The sequence below is a fragment of the Hoplias malabaricus genome, chromosome 9 (assembly GCF_029633855.1).
Source record: "Hoplias malabaricus isolate fHopMal1 chromosome 9, fHopMal1.hap1, whole genome shotgun sequence".
NCBI classification, from domain to species: domain Eukaryota; kingdom Metazoa; phylum Chordata; class Actinopteri; order Characiformes; family Erythrinidae; genus Hoplias; species Hoplias malabaricus.
The window spans coordinates 467,259-486,076 of record NC_089808.1 but is presented as its reverse complement, the minus strand read 5'-3'; the positions used below and the strand labels follow the sequence as shown (position 1 = coordinate 486,076).

The 18,818-nt window shown below is 39.5% G+C and overlaps 1 protein-coding gene across 4 annotated transcripts in view; it reads left to right on the top strand.

The window, feature by feature from the left end:
- Positions 1-18,818, top strand: part of arhgap36 (Rho GTPase activating protein 36) — a 49,599-nt gene that overhangs the window by 5,099 nt on the left and 25,682 nt on the right. The window contains exon 1 of one of the 4 annotated variants that reach the window (XM_066681060.1): positions 15,874-16,021. The exons of the other annotated variants lie outside the window; for them this stretch is intronic. The gene's annotated coding sequence lies outside the window, so the exon portion shown is untranslated. Of the gene's footprint in view, positions 1-15,873; positions 16,022-18,818 lie in introns of those variants that run through there. 4 annotated transcript variants of the gene reach the window in all.

Genomic DNA, 18,818 nt, shown 5'->3' with positions numbered 1-18,818 from the left:
GATAATAACACTACTGACTGTAACACCACTGACAATAACAGTGCTGATAATAACACTACTGACTGTAACACCACTGACTAAAATAGTGCTGATAATAACACCACTGACTATAACAGTGCTAATAATAACACCACTGACTATAACAGTGCTAATAATAACACCACTGACTGTAACATCACTGACTGTAACAGTGCTGATAATAACACTACTGACTGTAACACCACTGACTATAACAGTGCTGATAATAACACTACTGACTGTAACACCACTGACCATAACAGTGCTGATAATAACACTACTGACTGTAACACCACTGACTGTAACAGTGCTGATAATAACACTACTGACTGTAACATCACTGACTATAACAGTGCTGATAATAACACTACTGACTGTAACACCACTGACTATAACAGTGCTGATAATAACACTACTGACTGTAACATCACTGACCATAACAGTGCTGATAATAACACCACTGACTGTAACACCACTGACTATAACAGTGCTGATAATAACACTACTGACTGTAACACCACTGACCATAACAGTGCTGATAATAACACTACTGACTGTAACACCGTTGACTGTAACAGTGCTGATAATAACACTACTGACTGTAACATCACTGACTATAACAGTGCTGATAATAACACTACTGACTGTAACATCACTGACTATAACAGTGCTGGTAATAACACTACTGACTGTAACACCACTGACCATAACAGTGCTGATAATAACACTACTGACTGTAACACCGTTGACTATAACAGTGCTGATAATAACACTACTGACTGTAACACCACTGACCATAACAGTGCTGATAGTAACACTACTGACTGTAACAATGCTGATAGTAACACTACTGACTATAACAGTGCTGATAATGACACTACTGACTGTAACACCACTGACCGTAACAGTGCTGATAATAACACTACTGACTGTAACACCACTGACTATAACAGTGCTGATAATAACACCACTGACTGTAACACCACTGACTATAACAGTGCTGATAATAACACTACTGACTGTAACACCACTGACAGTAACAGTGCTGATAATAACACTACTGACTGTAACACCACTGACAATAACAGTGCTGATAATAACACTACTGACTGTAACACCACTGACTAAAATAGTGCTGATAATAACACCACTGACTATAACAGTGCTAATAATAACACCACTGACTATAACAGTGCTAATAATAACACCACTGACTGTAACATCACTGACTGTAACAGTGCTGATAATAACACTACTGACTGTAACACCACTGACTGTAACAGTGCTGATAATAACACTACTGACTGTAACACCACTGACTGTAACAGTGCTGATAATAACACTACTGACTGTAACACCACTGACTATAACAGTGCTGATAATAACACTACTGACTGTAACACCACTGACCATAACAGTGCTGATAATAACACTACTGACTGTAACACCACTGACTGTAACAGTGCTGATAATAACACTACTGACTGTAACACCACTGACTGTAACAGTGCTGATAATAACACTACTGACTGTAACACCACTGACTATAACAGTGCTGATATTAACACTACTGACTGTAACACCACTGACCATAACAGTGCTGATAATAACACTACTGACTGTAACACCACTGACCATAACAGTGCTGATAATAACACTACTGACTGTAACACCACTGACTGTAACAGTGCTGATAATAACACTACTGACTGTAACACCACTGACTGTAACAGTGCTGATAATAACACTACTGACTGTAACACCACTGACTATAACAGTGCTGATAATAACACTACTGACTGTAACACCACTGACTATAATAGTGCTGATAATAACACTACTGACTGTAACACCACTGACTGTAACAGTGCTGATAATAACACTACTGACTGTAACTCTACTGACAATAACCCTGATCTGAACTTTTAAAAAATAGACTCAGTTGCCCCACTAGTTTCAAATTCCCTCCAGCTCAAATTCACAAAATTCTCAAAATGTTTTTGAGAAACACCACAGTCACAATCTTTCTGCATCACATGAAACTGTCAGCATTTCTGTCTTATTTCTCAGCAGTAGACTATCACTAACATGAAGACAGAATATCTAAAAAATATCATTGGTTTTTCTCAGAATTAGTTTTCCTTCCTTTGTGATAACTATCCTACAGCTAATTCCCCAAAGACATTTTATGTGACATCTGTGATAAAGATGTATGTTCAAAACGGACAGAATTGGATTTGACAGTGCTCTATTTTTATTATATTATTTACATGAATAAATAATTTAAAAAAAGATATGAATGTTATACTTTTGTTATTAATGCAAAAACAGATATAAACTTTGTGGTTATATTTTCTCTACTTTTGCTCTTGTGTTTGTCACTGCAATGACCCAGTACCCATTGTCTACCTCAGCAGATCAGACAGTGTTAAATTTACTATATGATTCATCTAAAGTGCAGAGACAGAGTTGAAAATATGCTGCGCTTCCCTTTCTATTCCCGCCGAATGTTTTATGACAGTGTCATAGCTCAGCTCTCCCAGAATTACAACTGGAAAACCACGCCGCTGAAAATCAGACATTATTCAAAAGTCCTGGGCATAAATCTGTTCTCAGACAAAATAATAAAATATTTGCTGATGAAAATACAGCATCGGTAAACGCTAGTTTTGGGGTATTCTGCAAAGAAGAGTTTGAGGTGCGTGTGTGTGTGTGTGTGTGTGTGTGTGTGTTTCTGTGCCTAGGCATCCTATGTAGAGTCTGTATTCTTTGGCATGGGACCAAGATAGCTTCCCTGCATGAGTCCACTAATGCAAGCCAACACATACACTCCAGCAGGATCGTAAGCCTGGGCCTGTGCGTTTGTATATGAGGAGGCCGCCATGACTTTAAATTGCACAGATGTCTATGTGTTGTTCATTTGTTCTGTGGTCAATAGCAAATCAAAATGTTCTCAGATATAAAAAGGGGGACAATATTATACAATAGCAATGTGACATTATGTGACACAATATGTAAAATCCTCTGAACCACTACGGTGCCCCTTACCCTCATAACAGCACTCACACTACCAAGCGCCGTGGGTGCAAGGAATATTCAGTGATTTATGTTGATACTGATACCTGCACTGATACCTTGATTCTGGTGCAATACTTGTTTCTAGGAATGCACTTGGACACCTGCTCATCAAACATCGCTTCTGAAATGTAAAGTAGTACAGGAGTGTTTATATTGGATAATGGAACATTTTTTTCCCAGAATTGCATTGAATTCATCTAAATCAACATGAATATCACTCCAGAGAATGCACTTTGTCATTGAGCATAGTGACATTGGACTCATGTGTCCCTTCACTAGAGAATACCATTCCTCTGGGGATAGATCTCATCAGTGTCAGTGTCTATAATAAGAAGAGGTGTCCTCAAACTTTCAATACCTTCTGAATTTGTCATTAATGTTCTGCGTAAACCTGGTTAAATCCAATGTGCTGTGTATCGTCACCGTTTATAAACCACACGCAATGCCACACTGCTAGAGTTTTCTTTTAAAGTTGTTGGAGTTTTGATATTCTGGCCAACATCCGGCCTCCTTTCCATGCCCTTCAAACTGACAAGAAAGTCAAAGCCATGTGGAGTTCAGCACATATTAAAGCCCCTCGCCCCACAGTATGATGGAGGATACAACCTTAACTATGACTTTAATTGGAGCTAAGAAGGGATTTGTGTATTTCTCTCAGGTCCACTCTTATATTAAAGGGCCACCCTGAGGAATGTGAGTCATCAGACGCTCAGTCTGTTGCTGTCCAACTTCAGTAAAAGAAGAGGCTTAAACCTGTTCCATGATTTTGGGAATTAGAAGAGAGTAGCTTAAGAGCAGCTCCATGAGCTGAATTCGCTCCATGAACTGGAGGATGCCAGACAGGGTTTAAAAGGCAATATGTCTTAAAACTGCCATGTGGCTTATGGGAGGATTCACAGCTATTTGGACGCAGATGCTAGTACCGGCCCATGGCTGAGCTGAATGTTCTCTTCAGTTCTGCAACTATACCAAAACACAGAAGTGTTCAGACAGAGTGTAAATTCTTCACTTCTATTAAAGCTTAAATGTGGGAGGAGATTTGTGGTAGTTTTGCAGGAGTTTGAAAAGAAGAGTCCCAGGACAGACGTATTTGTCTGAGGGAATAACAAGCGATCAAGAGAAAACATCACAAAAGCCATTTCAGCATCTCAGAATATAAATGAATTACATGATTTTGAAATGCACAGCTACAAATCACGGGGCCTGGGGTGGGGGGAGCGAATCGAAACAAGAATCTGAGACAGGCATTTAATAACGCTGTTAGAAGGGCTACGGAAGGTCAAATATGAAATGCGTGCATTCCCCACAATTTATTGCATTTTCTTATGCATTCAACAGAGGACATTGATGTTTATGGGAGTTAAATATGAACCCTCACATCCCTTGTATCTTGAATAGCACATCGTCACTGTCCAAGGGGAAAAAAAGGCCTGGAGAGGACAAACATTCTCTTAACTAATGTAGTCTAAAACTAGGACGCTTTATTACAGTGAATTTTGGAGAATGTTGGTTAATTTATGGACGGCATGGTGGCGTGGCGGGGGGTTACTGGTAGTGTCTCTGCCACACACCTCCTGGGTTCTAGGGTTGTGGGTTCAATCCCAAGCCACGTCACTGCTTATGACACATTTGAGGTGTTCTCCCTGTGTCTGCATGGAATAATTCTGGTTTCTCCAGTTTACTCCCGCGGTCCAAAATACATGTTAGTAGCTGGATTAACATTGCAAACATGTCCTTAAGTGTGAGTGTATGAGTGACTAGGTGAGTGCGTGATGCCCTGTGATGGACTGGCACCTGGTCTAGTGATTCTGGGTAGGCTAGGAAGAGCCTGAACAGGTTGGCATGGTAACAGTGTATAACACTTCACTTAATTCATATATTGTTGCTGTCCAATTAAAAACATTCATTCATTCATTCATTATCTGTAACCCTTATCCAGTTCAGGGTCACGGTGGGTCCAGACTCTACCTGGAATCATTGGGCACAAGGCAGGAATACACCCTGGCGGGGGGGCTCCTTCACAGGTCAACTCTCACACACACACATTCACTCACACACTCACACCTACGGACACTTTGAGTCCTCACAGACTGTCACCCGGAGGAAACCTACACAGACACAGGGAGAACACACCACACTCCTCACAGACTGTCACCCGGAGGAAACCCACACAGACACAAGGAGAACACACCACACTCCTCACAGACTGTCACCCGGAGGAAACCCACGCAGACACAGGAAGAACACACCACACTCCTCACAGACAGTCACCCGGAGGAAACCCACGCAGACACAGGGAGAACACACCACACTCCTCACAGACAGTCACCTGGAGGAAACCCACGCAGACACAGAGAGAACACACCACACTCCTCACAGACTGTCACCTGGAGGAAACCCACGCAGACACAGAGAGAACACACCACACTCCTCACAGACTGTCACCTGGAGGAAACCCATGCAGACACAGGGAGAACACACCACACTCCTCACAGACTAACTTTCAGTGAAAGTCATGTGTAAAAATATTGTATTTAAATTAGTTTGTGGAGCACTTCTATTGGTCCCTTCAGCATGACATTTTTCACCAATGTGAAGCACAGCTGCTGTTCATCAGAAATTATGTAGCAAACAAAAAAGAAAATAAATGTTTTTAATTGGACAGCGACAATATACATTTAAAGCCTCCAGCAATTGGACCAATAAGTGACAGGCCTTGACAGTTCTGTCACACACACAGAGTTACTGCTTACAGATAAAGGGACAGACAGGATACACACAGCAGCGTTCGCCTGACATGACATTCACTCATGGGGTGTTAGTATAATTGCAGTGTGTTTGGGCAGGAATACTTCAGATGTGTCCGAGTTTTATAGGGTGCAAGGACTTGTGTTAGGACAGAGATGTAAACTAGTGGCCTGCAGTGTGTAATAGGGTGGATAAAGAGAAAAAGGCCACGGAAATGGGTGGGGAATGTCCTGTTTAGAGAAACGTGGAATCCTTGTGGATGTTTTCGTAAAAGGCATTTCCTCTAAATGTACTCTGGGGATCTTCAGGAAAACATAGTGATGATATAACTTTGAATTAAGACTAAATTGTTTGATCTAGTTGAGGTGGGGCAGGGGGAGGAAGGAACTGCTTTGAAGTAATCTCGTTCTTACCACAACATGACAGCTCAACATGAACTCACCTGTGCAGGCAGCCTCAATGATCTGAGAGTGTTCTGAGATAAGAGCAGTATTTAGTTCAATAGACTGCTGTAAAACAGTTGCACACTTCATGTCCAAAGGTTTATAGACACCTGTCAGATTTGTGAATTATTCTGCTACTTCAGGTTGCATCCACTATGGACACAGACGTCCAGTTGTGCTCATGGAGATTAAAATATGTCCACAAAAAAATACACTCACAATTGATCACAATTCTCAATGCCCAACATTGGCCAATGATGTTTAAAACCAACCTCAGCATTAGACTATTGATCAGTAGCAGTGTGTTCTCTGAAGTGATGGATCTATTACCTGTAGGATGAGTTGGAGTGGTGATCCAAAGTGAATCATCCAGCTTGAATGCTATCAAACCTCAAAGAACTTTTTCCAGACGAGTTGAAAAGACAGGTGTAGTTCAGGACTAGGCTTAATTCCTTCTGTCCTGATGAAATCAACTAGGCCAACATTTTGATTTATGGCATTGATAAATAGCAATGGGCGGCACGGTGGCGCAGCCGGTAGTGTTGCAGTCACACAGCTCCAGGGACCTGGAGTTTGTGGGTTCAATTCCTGCTCCGGGTGACTGTCTGTGAGGAGTGTGCTGTGTTCTCCCTGTGTCTGCGTGGGTTTCCTCCGGGTGACTGTCTGCGAGGAGTGTGGTGTGTTCTCCCTGTGTCTGCGTGGGTTTCCTCCGGGTGACTGTCTGTGAGGAGTGTGGTGTGTTCTCCCTGCGTCTGCGTGGGTTTCCTCCGGGTGACTGTCTGTGAGGAGTGTGGTGTGTTCTCCCTGTGTCTGCGTGGGTTTCCTCCGGGTGACTGTCTGTGAGGAGTGTGGTGTGTTCTCTCTGTGTCTGCGTGGGTTTCCTCCGGGTGACTGTCTGTGAGGAGTGTAGTGTGTTCTCCCTGTGTCTGCGTGGGTTTCCTCCGGGTGATTGTCTGTGAGGAGTGTGGTGTGTTCTCCCTGTGTCTGCGTGGGTTTCCTCCGGGTGACTGTCTGTGAGGAGTGTGGTGTGTTCTCCCTGTGTCTGTGTGGGTTTCCTCCGGGTGATTGTCTGTGAGGAGTGTGGTGTGTTCTCTCTGTGTCTGCATGGGTTTCCTCCCACAGTCCAAAAACACACGTTGGTAGGTGGATTGGCGACTCAAAGGTGTCCGTAGGTGTGTGAGTTAATGTGTGTGTGTGAGTCTGTGTTGCCCTGTGAAGAACTAGTGCCCCCTCCTGGGTGTATTCCCGCCTTCAGGGACCCACCGTGACCCTGAATTGGATAAGCGGTTACAGATAATGAATGAATAAATAGCAATGCATTTTAAGGTATAGTCCAGTGCCTAACTATTTTAAAACCTTATTTCTAAACCATCATAAAACAACACCTTAAACACCACAGTGCACTTAAACACTTTATAATTTGACGCAGCTTTTAGAGAAAAAAAGCATTTTGGATGTTTAGTTCCCACCACAAATACTTTGAATAATTCTGACTTTGTACATTTCAGAAGAACTGCTTTTTGAAGAAAATTTTACATAAATGAATGAATGAGTGACACTATGAATGACCCCTGAATAATATGAAGAAAATTAAAAGTCAGTGTACTGGGGGATTCTTATCAGAAAAGCCTTGATATTAAAACCCAGACTATACTGTGTCTATATCCATTTAAGATAGTAATCACCCACATGAGGTTTTGAAGTAAAAATACTTTAGAACATTAGAACTGTTCTGGCTGCAGTGCCATACAGTGCTCAGCTCATTAAACCACCTTCCTTTGAGTATTAGACTCTGATGTGTTAGATTATTGGAGTTAAAGCTAAATCCTGTTGGAGTGTGTCTCTCCAGATGGAGGCGTGCGCACTCTGTGCTGGAGCTAATCTCCAAATACACTGACATTTTTTTTCCCACAGCCTTGTCTTCTCAGTTTGACAGAAAGGCTGCAACAAGGAGCTCTGACGCAACAGAGATTACACTGAGTTACCATCAGCACATCCACTTCTGATTAATTCACACACAGGCCTCGCACTGCTTCCCTGACCCAAAAGTTGAGTGTTAGAATTTGGATAAATTGAAAATAGTTACGTAGTCCAAACTGAAATCAGCCCTATTTTTTAATCACATCAGAGGAAAGAAGTAAACAGTCCGTCAACAGAGCGATCAGATAAACTGCACAAATAAACCAGCGCCTTCTCTGCAGAAAGTACCACCCACAAGAACACGGAACGTCTGTGAGCCCCAACAACAATTTACTGAAGAAACCTTTAATATGGACGTTTTTAAAGGTGAATTTAAATATTGTTCTTAGTTTTTTCATTTTACATCCAGACTTTTTCTGATTTTTACAACTCCACTGCATGTCAGCGTAGGTCACGACCTCGTGAGTCATTGTTGCCCGTTTCTTTCTGGTACAAACCTTGTTGCAGTTCTGAGCTGATGCGGTGTGTTGAGGTGTTTGAGTAATAGCGCAGATGTTCTGAAAGAAGTGCCCAGCTTGCTTCTGCTCCTGATTGGCTGAGCTGTATCTCTTTATATAATCTGTGTGTGCAGCGTAGCACATTTCGAAAGAAGACAAACCCAAGTTACCAGCAGTAACCAGAGCACTTCCTTCACAGACTCTCTGCATTGTCCACCTTCTCTGAGGTCACACTGCAAAACTGTGAAGTGTTTCTGCTAATGATCATCAGTCCCTCACTTTGACACGTCCTGTCTGTACAGAGAGCGTCGTTTATACTGACACAAGCTGCATGTATTCCATAACTGTTCTTGGATCAGGTGTTTTGCTTTGGAATGTGGAACTTGTCTGCAGTATCACAGAGGTATAACTGAACTGCAGGTATTTCACGATATAAAAAAAAGAGCCAACTCCTTAGACATTTATCAAAATAACTACACATTAAAAACAGACTCAGGGTGATTAGGTGATTCCCCCATGAAGATTTAGAGGTATTTCCACGTGGAAATTCTAGTCTGTTAAAAAATAAACCTGTAACATGATCCAAAGAGAAGAATGAGAAAGCATTGACCTATGACCCTGGTGGCTGTATAGGGCTTCTGTTTTGCAAAGGGGAGTGAGCTGTTGTCTTCAACTTCACAAAGCAATTACTGAACGCTTTTGTTGGCCAATGAGAAATTGTAAGGAGTTTGTGTTAAAATATATAAGATCATGATATGTATTACATTTATTAGAGTAAAAGTAGGAGAGACTGACCACAAAGACATTTCCAAACTTTACCAAGGGTGTCTGTTATTATAGAGCGGTCTGAACTACCATACATCACTTGTAGTTTTCTTGGGGTGTGGGGAATTCACTGAAGAGAAAATATGTCTTTAAATACCATTTTCAGTTCCACTTTAGAATAAGACTACCCTCATAAATCATTTAATAATTATTAATAATGTGATTAATGAAATATGCAGTAATTGCATTCAATTAAATTGCAGTAATCGTTTATAACACATAGACAGAAAGGGCAGCAGTAACCTGTTGTTTGCCAAATAGTGGACCGTCATCCATCTTCACTGTTAATTCTCAGCTCTTGCCAGATACTCACCTTAATGTGTCTTCCCCATCAGTTGACATTAAGCCTGTCAGCTTTATCACAAACGGTTAATAAGTTTCACCACCGAGTTTAATCAAGTAACCTACAACAGTGTCTTTTCATACATTAATGATAATGTGGCGTGTACCTGTCTGTAATGAGTCTGTGCTCATTGTTTATCTTCAAATATTCAGTAAGTTCTCTGGCACTGTCAGTATTATAAAAATTACAGGTCACTGTTCTACATGTCAACAGGTGCCCTTTCTAGCTCTGTGTTACAACCGATTAATCATCTTGATTAAATTTTAAGATGTTTACAACCTGACAAATAACTATACAATAAACAGGTATTAAACCTTTATAAATGTAGTCTTATTTTGAAGTGTAATCATTTTTGGTCACCTGCCACTTCGAGCCTGAGGAGGGCAGCACAGTCTATGGCTATAAACAGGAGACTTGTGTTGATTCTGGTGGAAATTTGCTCTTACTCTCTTTTCACTGTTTCTCATATAAACGCACAACTCTGCTTATGTGCAGTGGTTAGTAATAAAAAAGAAATAAAGTAATAAAAATAAACTAAGTACTGTAAGAGGTAGATCCTATATCAGAGCTGACAAATAGATTTAGTTCATTAATCAAATCCAGACCCTCTGCCTTAGTCCACACCGTCAAAAGCTTCTGCTGACGTAAAGATGTACAGCATAGGATCCATGAGCATAAAGAGTCACTCACTCTCTGGAACCTCTCCATTAGTCTTTCTCTAATTGTTTAATAGTTGTGTCAATCCAGATCTTTCCCCAGAACCCATGGAGCACTTCTTGCTCTTTCTGGCCTCACAGAGCTGTGATGTGATCTGATAAATGAGAGTGAAATGCCCTTCATTAGTCACCAGCCTCTAAAGTGCACATCCAACATAAAAGCGTACCATGACGAGCCATGGAGAAAATACAAGGTAATGGATATCAGCTTCAATTATTTTACAAACCTATGCATTGAACATTTGTTGTTATTATTAATATTTTTATTTTACTCACAGTGTTCACATGAATAAAACACAGAGACATCACTTTTAATACATTTTTTTACATATTACATATAAGATACAACAACTGATGTCAGATAAAAGTGTTTCTAAGAGTTAAAAATGTTTAATACAGAATAGAATGTAAGTTTTAAAAAGAAAATGATGCTGAATGATTGCTTTGTATCTGTCCATAATCATTTCCTAGTTTACCCTTGTCTCTGTGAGTATAATGTCATTATATTTTTGAATGCCTTGGGGCTGCTTCAACATTCATCTGTGCGCAGATTTTGACTTAAACCGAGTATTGGGTTTTAAAAGTCACACATTTATTCCATGCTCATCCCTTTTGACCAAAACAGGAAAAAGAGAAGCTGGATGTGGAGTGAAGGGTCAGACATATGAAGCTGAGTAGCACTTCTTCTTTTTTACGAACGGATACAAACAGTCACACTTTCATGGAAATGTCGCCATCCTCTGGGACAGTCAACAAAATATGTTTTTTATTCATTTTTTCTTTTGTTACTTGTTACCGTGGATGCCATTTGTTTTGACTTTAGTCCCCAACCTAGAGTATGGTTTCATAGGAAACGTATAAAAATAAAACTTTCAAGTGACAGAAACTGGTGAAACTAAGTTGGTGTAATTTTAGACAAATCAGGAAGTCCATGGGGCGGAAGCATTTAAAGAGTTTACATAAAAGACTACAAATATAAAGGTTTATAAATGCTTAAAACTACTGTTTATTACATGGTTATTAATTAGGTTGTTTACACCTTAAAGGTCATTAATAATCATTTGTATCACAGAGACAGGAAGTGCGACAGCGAACGCTGACCGAGAACGTACTGAAGATTTAGACTTTAGAATGTGACTTTGCTCATTTCACATGTTTAATTAAACCACACTGTCTTTGATGACATTAAATGGTAAAGAGTATGATCAGTATCTGGCAAAATCTGAGGTTTAACCGTGTAGATGGACGTGGGTTCACTATTTGGAAAACAACAAGAAATGTTTGCCTGTTTTGTCTATGTGTTATAAGTGATTATTAATGACTATTAATGTATTAATAAAATAATTAACAACTATTAATACACTGATTTTAAACCATTTATAAACTTTATCAGTATACTTTTAATTGGTACCATTTCTTGTTTGAACACAATATGTAGCATGTTAAGGCTCTTAAAGTTTCAACATATGCATTTGACTCTTTAGTCCACGCTAGAAATATAAATTAAGGTGGAAAAAAACAGCCTTGAAATGTTTCTGTAATGTCACAGGAAATTACACAATCCACTGAAACAGGCTTTTGATGCAGCACTTTCAAAGTGTTAAGGCTATGCTTCATTGATTTTTGAATGAGTTCATTTCAAAGTCCAATCAACATTCAAATAAGCCACAATACAAAAGACAAATTACAATCTTAATGTAAACTTAGGGGCAGACAATAGAAGCCCACTTTGCTGGATCTTGGTCATTTAGGATATGATTTCAGTTGCCAACTCACGTGTTGTTTTTCACATACGGAAGTTAAAGCAGCTATTTGAGTTGAGTCCTATCACAGAAACAGAGCCACACTGACACTGACTGACACTAACCAAGGCCAGATATAGTGAAGAGAGTATGCTTTTGTTATTCAGTCTGTCATTTGACAATGTTTTAATCAAAGGAAGCGATCGCCAGCCCAACCACTGTATTGCTGTTATTGCAATTTATGTTTAGGATCAATAAAATTTGCCCTACAACCATTTATATTTATCTGTCTAAACAGTCCACTGTAGTTATCCTTTCATATTCACACTGGAGTTCTAAACAATGTTTTGGGTTGATCTGTTTTTTAAATACAGCACAAACTGTTAATTTAAAGTCTTAACCACACAGCAATAAAACAGTCTGAATTCATTTTAAGAATTAAAAGAAGTTGGGAAATAAAAACACATATGTAACAAATGTACACTTGAGATTATAAAATATAAAAATAAAACTAAACAAATGCAGTATAAATCCCCATCAGTTGACATCAAGATTACTTCCAGGTTCCAACACAATTGTTGATGTTTTATTATGAAAGTCTTGTATTTAAGTAGAATGCAGCTTGTCTTTTCAGGACTTATTTTAAAAACCCTAGGGATGATAAAGCATTGCGAGTTTTGTGATAAATCGGAAATTCTTTGTGAGAGAACACCAAATAAGAGGTTCACAAACACATTACTTTCTTACAGCGTCTACATTCTTTCTTTGAAAGCAGCAGAGTGTAGATGTCAGGACTTTTTGTGGTGATGTAGATCTTCTGGCTGCAAGGATGTTTGGAGAAGGCCCTCCCTGCAGACAGATGGATGGATAGATGATGGAAGTCTGAGAGGATCCTGGCTGTGTCTGATGCTCTCCTCCCTGACAGGGATAAATGAGCTTTTCAGAATCTAGACGTGTCTCACACACCACACACTTCTTATTAAGTACTGTTTCAGGCCTCTTTCTCTAAAGGTGAAGGGGCAGTGTGTGCTTGTGTGTTATAACATTATTTATTTTACACTGAAGTCTATAGTGAGAAAGTCTAAACATAGAAGGGTTTGGACTCTTCCTCAAAACATCTCCAAATTACAATATTCCTCTCAGAGCAGGAAACTGAACCCCTATTCTCCACATACAGTGATGTGCTGTTAATAGTTGTGCTGTCGATTTATTAAGAACTGTAAATGTATGGTTCTATGTGACAGATGGCCATTATGAATTTGATCAAAGTGCATCACAACACCATAAAAGACTAACGTAGTTCATCCACTTAGTGTTAATGCTGACATGGTTTTTTAAAATGACCATATTATAGAATTTAATGTGCTCCCAAAACATGAACAGCAGCATTTTATCAGCAGGATTCCAGCTTTGAGATCTTCAGCCGATCCTGCACCAGAAGGCAGACTCCAATGAAAACACTCATGTCTTTTGTTGTTTCTTTTCCTTTTGGTCGTTCTACAGCTCTAGTTTACAAACACTGGACGCTGAGTGATGTCAGCACCATGTTTTTATCTTACACATTATAGAGTTTGTTGGGTGTTAACATGCACATTATGAGAAAACTGTTATCACAATTACCAGACAGAGACAAAGAGCCTTGAATGACAGGACACGCTGCAGTGAGCATCCTGTGGTTCGCTCCGTAGGGAGTGGTTTATTGTGACAAACGCTCGGAGGAATTCTGCTCCAGTGAAGGCCGCGGTATTAAGTGTCGCTGGAAAAGTTGTGTGGAAGGTATTTTTGTTTGTTGGGTCCAAAGCATGTGTGTGTGTGTCTCTGCAGGATGACAGCGTATTTCCATTCAGATCTCTAAAGGAAGTCTGTACCAGAATTTTCTAGCAGCAACTCTCTCTCTCTCTTTCTCTCAGAGTTCCGTTATATTGTAGTCTTTAGAAAACGCTTCTTACTCTTTTCCCTTAGTTTCTATAAACAGCTTTGCTTTCATATGAACTTTTGTTAACATCTGATTTTACAGAACACACTAAACTACTAAAACAACACAGGGTCATGTGTTATCCATGAATATATACATGCCACAGATAAAAGCAAATGTAGTAATTGCTCTTGTCTTTTGTACAAAAAGATAACTACAAAAATAAGACCTTAAACTAACCAATAATAGACTATTTTATTATAAAAGTGTGCACACATGTAATCAGTGGCGCTGTAGGAGGAGGGTAGTTTGCTCCTCGTTGGGAACAGGCTCATTATGACGACCTGTTTATTAACAGCATTTTCTGGTGATGTCCACAAGCATGACCTCAAAAGCAAAATATGCAGACATTTATTTTCCCAGTGTAGGATCACTGCGTCCTGACTAAACCAAGTTAAAATGGTTATTTTATTAACAATTTAAAGCGGAAGTCCAAAATGTAAAGGCATTTGGGGATTTAGAGGCCTCTCTAGTGAGATTTGTAATTGTCTGGAGCCTGTGGAAGATGATTTTAAAAACATGAATTATGGTGTGTCCCATACACAGAGGTAGCTGACCGGTGCCTTATCTTCCACTGGAAGAAGCAGACAATGGGCTTGTGAATGTAAACAGAAGTGAGGAAGGCACCATGGAGGGCAAGGGCTTACAGCACTGTGTCTGCAATGCGCTAACTGCATCACTCACAATTACACAGTGGACTGTGTGCTTTTTTTGTAAACTTTCAAATTCTGTTCAATTTAGACTTTATTTCCGAATTCTGTTATTGTTCCTCGATTCCATGATTATGTCTGTCTTCAGTGGATGCCTGTGCACAGCCCTCAATTAGTTACTGTTGTCATTCAATGTTTAATAAATTGTTGATTTTAAACTGGTAATTAAGCAAAAGAAGGCTGTTCTGAGATCTCACATAAGTAGGAATTTAGCTTAGTTTAGTAACACAGTGTCTGCTCAGCTGCAAAAGGTGCCTGATCCTCTTTTAGGGGCTGTGCATGTGACATAATTATGTAAAAAGGTGTAGCATAACCAGGAAAACCTCCATGACCACTCTGTCTTAGAATGAACCAGAATTTGCAGGGACAGTCGCACCAGCCCACTCTCATCATTTATTATTCTGTCCTCCTTTACAGTCAGAAATATTCAGTCAGAACAAGCTTTAGGAATACATTTTATATACATTAAATGACTATGGTGTTTGGTTGGATTAGTTGTTGCTGACAGAGCTGTGTATGAGCTAGGCTAGTCTTGCTAACCATAACATTATTGTACAATGCTCTGTGTGGCGAGATGCTGAGAATGTGTGTAGAGTGTGTGGAGTGTTTCAGCCTAGAATGTACTCCACAGGTTTGTTGATTCATGGGGCCTTCAGGCCATGAGCCAATGAAGCAGAAGCAGCTTGGGAAGCTCTCATTAGAGCTGCTCTACCCCTCCTTTTCTCTTTGCTTATTCCACCTCTCTCCGCCTCTCTGTCTTCTCTCTCCTCCCTCTTCCCTCCAGCGCTCTCTCACTGTTTACACTGAGCCTTGCACTTGGCCCCGCAGCCTCGCAGCAGATGAAGGAAGCTGCGTCTCTCTCTCTCTCTCTCTCTCTCTCTGTGTATAGTGTTCCTCGGGCAGGTGTTACCTGTGGTCAGAGTGAAGAATAGTCTCCTGGACTGATTTATCTGTGTTTCAGTTTGAGTGAGTCTCTGACCAACACTGCGTGGCTTCTCAGGTGCAGGTACGGGCATGGCACTGTGTGTGTGTGTGTGTGTGTGTGTATAAAGTGAGTTTGTACGTGTGTAAGTGAGTCATGTTTGATTTAAACACATTTCTGAGCCATTAGTTTCTTATGGCGTGGGTGGTGTGAAATGTGAAGTTTGTAATGTTCCTTGTTTTTCTGCGTGGGTTTGTCATTCACAAATATTTCACACACAATGAATACAATATACAACACAAATAAGTGCTGAAGTGGTGTATTTTAATGTGAGACGTGCAGATTGCAGTTGTAAATTAACTCTACTGTCTGTCACCTCAGTTCACTTCAATTTAAGTGATTTCAGGTTAATCTTGGACTTTGTTTCTGACTTAAAGAGGATGATGTGTGCATTTCTCAGATGAAAAACTATTGTATTAATTATTTATCTTTGGTTTAAACTTGTGTTAATTTAATCTCATTATTATTTATTGTTATCTTTATTCATCCATGTCATTTTTCTCATGGACTCTACTTGTAATAAATGTTATCATTTTATTTATTACAAATGTTACTAATAATGAGAAAAAAAGCTCAAACATTTACAAGAGACGTGTTTGTTTCCTTTAGATCATATGCTGAATTATAAAAATAAAAATTAATTTAGTTAAAAAATTCACCCCGCACCCAAAAGGAAACAAAGGGAAAACTGACTGTTATGTGTTGCTTATGTGTAATTTACACACGTTATTTTTAATGTTTGTATGGGTCTGGGTTTTACAGCTGTTTACAATTATTGTTTTTTCTTTGATATGACTCTTGAGCAGTTCTGTGCTTAAATTGGTTTAAACTAAAACGGCTAAAAACGTAAAAAAAAAAAAAACATCTTTAACAAAGCGTGGCGTTTGTGCATAACCCTGGAGTTTCGGTTGACATTCCTTTGTTCCATTTAAAGAAAATCTGAGGACCTCGACAAATAGAGACACTATGCTCCTGCCACTTTTAAACAACACTAAAGTTTGATCACATCCCTGGCCCGTCTAAGACCTCATGGCCGCCTAATTCCCATTAATGTCTTGAATGCCTTTCCTGATTGGACATCTTAACCTCTTTACACACGGAATAGACACTAGTTTGTTGCTGTGGGAAGGTCTTTGGACATTCTTTGAGAGTTTTGGCACTGAATATTAAATGGTGGCAGCTCAACTGAGCCCCATCTCTTTAAGGTGTGTCCTGTCTGAGCTTGGTTTCTGACGATGCATTAAAGGCACTAAAGGAGATTCTAATAGTTAAGTGGCTGATGCTGTGTTCACAGTTGTGTGTGAAACATTAAAGAATATCACTGTTGTCCAAAACAAAGCAAGGAATAAGAAAAGAACGCCTGCAAAAGAGAGAAAAACATAAGTTTACAAGAAAAGTAAAAATACCACATGTATCAAACACCGCAGCACGGTCTCACAGCGCTGTTCAGAACAACTGCTCTCAGCCAGCTGTAGAGAAGGAGCCTCTGTTTACTCTGCAGCACCAGATCGCAGAAGAGTGATGTGAGGAACAGAAAAGATGTTTTTAGTCTCTTGCGTGTTGTTCGTTTTTTCACCATATTTAATTAGTTCTCCAGTTTCTTCGCGCTCATTGTATGTGTGGTGTTCAGTTTGACCTCTTCTTTGTGTTTCATATAAATATGGGTCCCACGCTGTGTTTGCAGAGACTCAGACACACAACAAAATCAGAACTCCTTTTATACCATGCCCTCACACTTAAGCAAATCACAAATTTGCTTTTTTTTTATTTAAAAATGTGCTAATTCACCCGAAAAGTGATATTTTCCCCTAAAATTAGAATGTCTCTTTTAAGTATTTCTAAGAAATATAACAACACCTTTTTGTCCATATTTTTATAGATTTTTTATGTTGGTGAAGTGTTGTTATAGGGTTTTGGAACATTTTCTGAAAATGGCTTATATTCAGTAAAAATTTGAAAATGTTCCTCAAAATTAAATTCTATTTTAAAGCTTAATGTGAATATTCCACCTCTGTGTAAACCATTCCTGCATTCACCATTTTTTAAAATATATATATTTTAAATCAGTAAAAAGTTCTGGAACCGACCAAAGTATTAAAACCTTTTTTTGATGGAATTTTGAAAGTGAAATGTTTCCTCTCCCAGTGAGGAGATTATATTCAAACAAATGTATTTATACACACAGAGAGCTGAACGCTGACTTTAGATCAGCACTGTTATTCTGAAAACCATATATTTATATAGTACTGGACTGAAGAGTCCCGTCTGGGCTGATCTTAGGGTCAGGATTGTAGAAACCAACAGTGAAGCAGCTGAGATTGTTTTTGAATACCAGTGTAATTCATACACTCACTTGAGAAACTCCCATGCTCTTGTGTGGACAGACGCTATCTGGGAAAACAAAGCTATATAATGCTCAGCATGTGGTATGATTTAGAGTCATTCAGAGTGTTTTGCATGGCTTCCGTTTGCCTTATTGGCCTTTGATTTACAGAGAAACTATGTTGGTTCTTTCTTTCTTTCTTTCTTTCTCTCTCTCTCACTCTCTCTCTCCCTCACTTTCTCTGTCACACACACACAGACATATACACTATGCTCACGTCACTGGTTGAATGAAAAAACAATGGGGTGAGGGCAGATGAGTTTTTTTGTGTCTAAAGGCTGCAGCATTGGTCTGACGTTAGTGGGACTTCACTGGGAACTCGTTACGCTGTTCTTGTCAAAACACTACACAGACACAGAGATTTATTTCATTGGGCATCTGGTTTCTATCACTGTTTCTCGAAAGAAAAGTATTTATATCAGAAGTCTTCATAAGGAG